The sequence below is a fragment of the Hevea brasiliensis genome, chromosome 11, assembly GCF_030052815.1.
Source record: "Hevea brasiliensis isolate MT/VB/25A 57/8 chromosome 11, ASM3005281v1, whole genome shotgun sequence".
NCBI lineage: Eukaryota > Viridiplantae > Streptophyta > Magnoliopsida > Malpighiales > Euphorbiaceae > Hevea > Hevea brasiliensis.
The window spans coordinates 57,285,715-57,294,755 of NC_079503.1; the positions used below are offsets into that span (position 1 = coordinate 57,285,715).

At 27.7% G+C, this 9,041-nt stretch overlaps 1 pseudogene; it reads left to right on the forward strand.

Annotated features, from left to right (window-relative positions):
* Nucleotides 1-715: 715 nt before the first annotated feature.
* On the forward strand, nt 716-3,497 carry LOC131170602 (uncharacterized; annotated as a pseudogene).
* The last annotated feature ends 5,544 nt before the right edge of the window (nt 3,498-9,041 follow it).

A 9,041-nucleotide genomic window follows, 5' to 3' on the forward strand; every position in this document is an offset into this window, starting at 1 on the left:
CAGTTAATATATTTATATTATACTAAAATATATAAATAGTGAAACTAAGAAACCTTAGAGTATATAAATAATAAAATAAAAAAAATGGATTAAAATAATAAGCTCCTATCTTGTTTAGTATTAATTGACTAATTATATATAAAAAATTAAAAAAATATATAAATCAATAATTAAGAGTAATATACAGTCATAGTAATTTAATATTATGATAACAAATAACTAAATTTAATTGATCATTTAAAATTAATATATTATAATAATATTATGTTATGTAAAAAAATAATCCAAAATTATATATAAAAAGATTATAACCAACATCGCACAGTTAAAAAAATTAATTTAAATAAATATATGTAAATCATAATTATATACTTATGTGTCAATTTTATTTTAAATTTGTAATTATAATTTTATATTCATACATACACTTAGAAGAGTTATATTTTATATATTTTTTGATAACAAAATTCTAAACCTGTATTTCCAAGTTATTATAAGAGTGCTATGATTACTAAACTCTCTCCATGTCAACTAGATTTTATATTTATTATTATTTTTAAATTTATTTATAGATTATTTTAAAAAATTGTGAAAACTAATAAAATAAGAAGTAGTTCACAAACAAAGAAAAAAAAAGGGGTTTTTTGAGGTTTCCTCAACTCTTTTTTTTTTTTTTTTTCTCATGTGCTTTTAGTAATTAATCGCTCATGACTTGATCTGTTTTTAGTTTCAGTTTGGCATACTTAATGATTGGTTTAATTAGATTCAGAAATTCAGATCGGGAACCTTGTGTGATAACGCTCGATGAACTCTTCCTTTGCTTTAGAGAGAGAGTAGTTTCCTGCAATACTTATGGAATTAATTTCCTTGTTTTCATTAGTCATTAGAACTTTTAAATAATTAGTATTGTGTTATGCCCTTCTAGTGCCTGAGATCACTTGTTGCAAAATAAATTGCAGCACTCCTGGAAGTGTTGATGGTCATCCTATCGTTAGCAGCAGGCTTCTGACAAAAAATTTGGTCATTTCACCTCTGTATAGATGCTCATAAAATTTAGTTGTTTACCACTTGCTAATTCTATATTTTAGATAGCTTGCCTTTGGATTTGCTGTTAATAATCCTGGTTTTGTTTGATAGCCTAAAGCTTTTTGAATTTCTGTAATTCATAAGGTCATTTTCTGATGGCTCGATCTGCATTAGATGAAATGTCTGACTCGGGGGCTTTTTTGAGGACTGTTTCAACATTCCGCAACTTTATTTCACGAGACCCGAATTGTCAATATCCAGCAGAATCCGGAAGGTATCATCTTTATATATCATATGCCTGTCCCTGGGCTTCCAGGTGCCTTGCATACTTGAAGATTAAAGGACTTGAGAAAGCCATTAGTTTCACGGTAAATTTTGAAATAAAATTATTCGTACATAGATTCAGATTATAATGACTAAAGTGTTATTTTTCTTTCTTCCTTACTCTGTTCAGTCTGCGAAACCCATATGGGAAAGAACCAAGGACAGTGATGAACATATGGGATGGGTTTTTCCTGCTTCAGAGACAGAGGAACCAGGAGCTGAGCCTGACCCTTTGAATGGGGCAAAAAGTATAAGGGAACTTTATGAGCTTGCAAGTACAAACTATGCTGGAAAATATACAGTTCCTGTATGTTTATTCCTCATAAAGTTGTCTTTTTATCTCTTGTTTTCTACATTCTCTTCAATAATGTTCTGTGTTTGTTTTGTGATAGGTGCTATGGGATAAGAAGCTCAAGACAATTGTTAATAATGAGAGTTCTGAGATTATTCGAATGTTCAATACTGAATTTAATGATATAGCTGAGAATTCAGCTTTGGACCTATATCCTTCGCACTTGCAAACTCAGATTGATGAAACCAATGAATGGATATACAATGGTATAAATAATGGTGTTTATAAATGTGGGTTTGCAAGGAAGCAAGGGCCTTATGAGGAGGTAAGCTATTTAATGGTGTATTATTTTGGGATAAACTAGGCCAGGTATGCATTTATTGAATATTTCTTTCCTTAGTTGAAAATTTCATTGGTCCTTCACTGCAGGCTGTTAAACTATTGTATGAAGCACTTGATAAATGTGACAGAATACTTGGAAAGCAACGCTATATATGTGGAAACACTCTGTCCGAAGCAGATATTCGGTTGTTTGTTTCCCTCATAAGATTTGATGAGGTACTAGATTTTCACATGAAAAGTACATATAGATATATTATCAGACATATTTCTTGACTTGCATATAATCCTCTTTTCATCTATGGAGGACATGTAAGATGTCACACATGGACTACAAGATTCCAGGCTTTCCCCAAGTTTTATTTTCTTTTCCCCTGCCTTCTCAGCTGCTGAAAAGAATTTAAGGATGAGAATATGAAGAAACTTGTAAAGGAAAAAACAGGAGGAATGAGCAGATAACATTTCTTTACTTTCGATATTGTTTATATACAACAGTCCATCCAATGACTAAAAGCCACATCAACTACAAGCATATGAAGAAACTTGTAAAGAAAAAAACTGTAGGAATGAGCAGATCACATTCTTTACTTTCGATATTGTTTATATACAACAGTTCATCCAATGACTAAAAGCCACATCAACTACAAGCTAACAAACTCTAAAACAATTGCTGCCTTCTCTATATTCTACAATATTCTAGAATAATTTATATAGTCTTAAGAATATGACCATCAACATGTTGACTTGTTTGTCTAGATAAGTAGAATTTTTTTATTTTCTAGTAATAATTTGTTTTATGGTCTAGTGACAGTAATTTGTGGCCTAACTAATGTTTTTCTTTTGCAACTATAGAAAAACTCTCTCTCTCTCTCTCTCTCTAAATATATATATATATATATATATATATATATATATATATATATATATTAAATAACTAGTATTATTATGAAAAATGACTACTATCCCTAGAATTTTATCCGGGATCTTGAATTTCTTCCACAGCATAGTTTGCCCTTTGTGGAGCTTTATCAAATGCCAATAACGTGCATTTTACATACTTTTCCAATTAGATTGTGAGTATATCTTATGGATTTAATTGTACTTTTTCTACAGGTTTAAGCAGTTCACTTCAAGTGCAACAAAAAGCTGCTAAGAGAGTACCCAAACCTGTTCAACTATGCCAAAGACATTTACCAAATTCCTGGTATGAGTAGCACTGTAAACATGGAACATATTAAGCGTCATTATTATGGAAGCCATCCTTCTATAAATCCATTTGGAACCATTCCTCTTGGTCCAAATATCGACTTTTCTTCACCTCATGACAGAGAGAGGTTTTACTAGATTATGTGTGTCTGTGCACATTCATCTGAAGTATGAATGCTGGTTTCTTGGAAGACAGTGGATTGTGTATTGATATTAAGTCATCGCAGATACTGTGCTCTTAGCATTGCCTGTATGAGATGCGTTGTTTCTCCTGACATCAACTTTGATAGGGTTTTTTTTTTTATTTTTTTTTATTTTTTTTTATTTTTTAAAATTTATTGGAGTTTTTTTTTTTGAAAAAAAATATTTCCTCTTTTATTATACTCTGTTATGATCCCACATCACTTAGGAACAACCTTGGTGAGGCCACGTATGTTCTAGTCAGAACAAGATATTTTATTAGTTTTTATTTTGACAAAATGTGGGTCATGTGGTGTGAGACGAAAGATTATCTATTGGAATTGTATAAAGTACACTAAGTAATGCTCAGGAAAGATGTTGGAGTCTGATTGGTCTCACTTAAGTATTACCTCCTTAAATAACATTTTCTAAACATGCAATTTATACAATCTTAATAGAATTGAGTTCACTAGCAACTATCGTTTTCTCATAATACTATAATGGTACTAAGGATTTATGTTATAAAGGCATAGATAAATAGGAGTCGTCACTTGGATGATAATCGGGATATATTTATTATTTCTTTCGAGGACATTTGACTGAGGCATCAATTTCTGGTAGAAGTTAATTGATGCACTCGATTTTCCCATAGAGTCATGGATGACAAATTAGTCCTTGCAGAGGTTGCACGACCGTTATTATCATAGCTCAATGTCTAGATTTGGGATGGTGGATATGTAAGGGAAAGGCGTCAATCACCCCCCTTATGCCTGGTGTAATCTCGTTTAAAGTCTTATGTGTTATTATTATTTTTTTTAATCAAACTTCTTATCTAAATATGCAATTTTTAAACTTATACACAAATAGTTTGAATAGTAATTATTGTTTATAAATAAATTTCATACACAAGTAATCATTATCCATAGAGTTTCTTTTAATTAAGTGACATTTACTGACATTTACTAAGTGACAAAAATTAATTAAGTATTGATAATTTAATTTGCAAACAAATTTAATTTGTAAACAGCTTTAAGTTTCTATTGAACTAATTAATTTATTATTTTATTAAATTACCCTAAAAATAATTAAATTAATAAAATTATACACATTTTATTTTAAAAAAGCATAAGGCCCAAATAATTACAACCTAAAATAATTTATTTTTAACGTGTTAATTTATTTTATAATTTATTAAATATTTAATTTAATTTATTTATATGCCAAAATATATTTTTTTGTAAATAAGATTAATTTTAATTTACCAAATATTTATATAATTTAATTTTCATATAAAAGTGGGTTAAAAATGTAGATAAAGTTAATTTTTATTTTTTATGCAACAAAATCCTATTATTACTACATATTGCATACAAAATCATTATTTTGAAAATTTATGGACAATTAACTTAAAATAATATAGTTGCCATTGGAAGAAATTACTCTTGAAAAAATACATTCTCTTATAGTATAGCATGTTTATCTTTGTCTTGTTCTCATTAAGTTTCACATAATCATTGCTCTTTTTAATACTTATCTTAGGGTTACTTACCAATTTTATTTATAATATGAAATAAATTAATAACAATTTATATTAAAATCTAATACTTATATCCTAATTAATTTAGACTTTTATTTTGACTACAATTACGTAATGGTCAAGGGTCTTCTAATCCAATTCTAACACTTCATAATACTATATCACATCATATACAACATTAAAATTAAATCAAAATATAATTTAAAACTTAAAAAAAAATTATAAACTTTGAAATTTAAAATTTTAATATTATCAAAACATGTACAAAAATTAAATAAAAATTTCAAAAATATGCCAATACGTCATACAAAATTATAAATTTAATAATTAATAAAAAAAAACCTCCTTCAAAAATTTACAAAAATCAGGGTTTATTATTATTTTACATCAAAGACAGATTGTACTACTTTTTCAAAATCGACATATTTCACAAACCCCAAAAGGTATTGACATGAAACCAATGGAAAAGATTAAAAATCGTGATTAAAAAGATCTTAAACTTATTTTTAAAATAAAAAAATACAGAAAAAGATTAAAAATTGGGGAAGATATAGGCCTTGCAATCCAGCTATTTTGTAGATCAAATTTTGCAAATATCCTAATTTTGAATAGTCATAACCAACTTAAATCAGAAGGCCTTTTCATTATTTTTAAGCTTAAAATTATTAGAATTTCATAAAGAATACAAATATAATTTTTGTACAATTTTTGAAAAAATAAAAATTGCAAAAATTAATAAAAACGTGAACCTAGAAAAAAAAACATGAGTAGATTTTTTAATTTTCCTTAAATTCACCATATAAATATGTATGTTATGAACATATAAGATAAATTAAAAGCAAATAATCATGAAAATACAACATATGATATGTTTCTTGAATATTTATCACTTAGTAACACTCGCCTCTAATCAAATCTTGAATATTTTCTTAAAATAAGTAAGAACCAAGAAAGCAAAGAAAAGATTGGAAATAAGAAGGGAGGATGAGAGAGAGTCTCTTCTTTTTTGTGGTCAGATGAGTCTCTCTCTCTCTCTCTCTCTCTGTCTCTCTCTCACTTTTCCCTCCTCCCTTTGTTATAGGGTTTAAGTAAAAATTATATGGGAAGTTTATGCAATTTCAAAACATGAAGATTTAAGGAGTCTTAAAGAAAAACTTCCTATTTAATTTTTATTTTCCTTTAATTTTCTTTAGAAAAAATGGTGAGCTTTGTTTATTTAATCAAAATTTCTCACTAGGCCTCACTGAACCCACAGAGCCCAATTAGGTTTAGTTTTTTTTTTTTAAAATAAATCCCAAAATTAAATTAAAAAAAATATTTATTTAAATTAATTAATCATTTTTTACTCTTCAAAATTATTTTCTGTAAGAAATATGTCATATATATGATTATCTATTTTTAATACCTTTAAATATATTTCATAGTTATATAATTTTTTCATCATCGAATTCCTCATAGCTTCAATGCACATACCCACAAAATCACACAAATATAGGTCTGCACAAAAAATTACCTTTCATATTTTAAAAAGTATTTTTATGGATTAAAATTAATATTTCTGCTTTTATATTAATTTCTATAAATATCTTCCTAAAACATTTTCCAAATCCGTAAGAAAAAAAATGTTAGACATTTTGATGAGCCTAAGCGAACAGCCAAACAAGTTCTATACTTTCAAAACAAAAAAGAGAAAATGAAATTAGTTTCTTTAAATTAGTATAACAGTTAAAATTTAATACATGAATAAATAAAAATCTAAAAATTTTTTTAAAAATATATTTCAAAATAGATAACTTGACAAATAGAGTAAATCTTAAAAAATAATGTTTAACTAATAAAAGCTTCTCATTCTATTTTATTTTTATTTTAAAAATATTTGTATTATTATTATTCTGTTTATTATTGCTAAATTTTTTATTTTATTCAATTATAATTCTACACATATTAATTAATACTTTCATTTTACAAAAACCTTATATGGAAAGTAATTTATTAACAAACAATATGCAATTAGTTATTAAGAATATGTAAAAAGAAAAAAAGTAATATTAGAGCATTTTAAAAATTAGTAAAATATCTTAATATGGTTATAACAATGTGTACTTTGAGAACATCACCACCTTAATTACAATAATCAAAATTTAAGGTTCTATTAAGAAAGGTGAGCCTTATTATAAGTAGCTTATATGTTAGATAATGAAGAGAGAAATAATTCCCACATTGTTCAAATACAAAAAGTCTTTAGTGTTTATAATGTGAGAAATGATAATTTCTACATATGTTATAGCATTTGTTAGGAGAGGTGCTATAACAGATATGTTATGTGTTTGTTGGAATTTAAATAGACAAATATGCCCATATAGAAAGGTGTCATGACTTTTTATTACATATAAATATGGATGAGTTGTTCAATTCATTTAAATATTGCTTCTATCTCTTCTTCTTCTCTTCTTGCATTGATATAAACTTGCGGGGGCAATTAATATCTTAAAGAAAATGATTTATCATGCCTCAAAGCCTATTGTTCTCATACTGTCTTAACAATTTTAAGGTATTAATTGCAATGGAGTCTAAGGCTTTTTTTTTTTTTTTTTTTTTTTATGAATCAAGAGTTTGTAAAACTGTATCATTTTGATGGAACAAGTTATGTTCACTGGAAAGACAAGATGCTATTTTTACTTACTACATTAAAGATTTCTCATATACTTGATCCAAGTCTACCTGTCATTTTGCCACCAACACCACAAGATTCTGAGCAAGTGAAAGTAGATTAAAAAAAACGTGAATAAGATGAATTGCTATGCAAAGGTCATATTCTCAACAACTTTTCAGATAGGTTGTATGACAATATAAGAAAAAAAAGGAGATTAGACATCGAAAAATTGGTTTCAAAACATTGAAAATGGTTTCTAATTTCTATTAGAAACTGATTTGAAAATGAACATTTAGTTTACAATCAACATGTTTCTAAATAAATTAGAAACGAAATATGATGTCTGTTTCTAATTTTGAAATTATTTGAAATGAAAATTTATGTTTTAAACTTATACACCAAATACTTTCGTTTCTAGATTTGTTTCACATTAGAAATCAATATATTTCAGTTTCTGGTTATTTGAAATGGATTTCTATTTCCAATCGGTGACTAAATCGTAAAATAAGTAAGACAAAAATAAAGCACTTTTAAAACCAAAATACATTCTATTGCTAAATAGAAACAGAATTTCCTTGTCAAATCCATTTCTAAATATAATAAAATAAAATAGTAAACCCACTATTGAATATCAAAGAGGACTTAACTCAAACATGAAAGAAGTAGTAAAAAAGGAAATTCTAAAACTATTAGATGCAGGTATTATATACCCGATCTCTGATAGCAAATGGGTTAGTCCAGTGCATGTAGTGCCTAAGAAAGGTAAGACAATTGTCATTCAAAATGCAAACGATGAACTAATCCCTACTAGGGTAGTTACTGGTTGGTGCATGTGCATAGATTATAGAAAATTAAATAGTGCCACCAGAAATGACCATTTTCCTCTTCCTTTCATATACCAAATGTTAGAAAGATTAGTAAAACATTCCTACTTCTACTATCTAGATGAGTATTCGGGATTTTTCCAAATTCCTATTCACCCAGAGGACCAAGAAAAGACCACATTTACATGCCCTTATGGAACATTTGCATATAAAAGAAAGCCCTTTGGTCTTTGTAATGCCCCCTCTACTTTCCAAAGATGCATGATGGGCATTTTTTCTGATTATGTTGAAAATATTATGGAGGTTTTTATGGATGATTTTTCTGTATATGGAATTACTTTTGATGATTGCTTAGCTAACTTATCCAAAGTATTGCAAAGATGTGAAGAATCAAACCTGGTCCTAAATTGGAAAAAATGCCATTTCATGGTAAGGGAAGGTATAGTTCTGGGACATTTGATATCAGAAAGAGGAATTGAAGTTGATAAGGCAAAAATTGAAATCATTGAAAAGATGCTACCACCAATGTAACACCCCTAAGTTCGGTAGGGCGTTCTACTGCTCCGGTGACCAGTGTTGTCCGGACAGCTAGGATGCCTAGAACCGTACTTCAATATGAGTGAGGAGACATAAAATAATGAAATACAAGAAAAGAAAAAC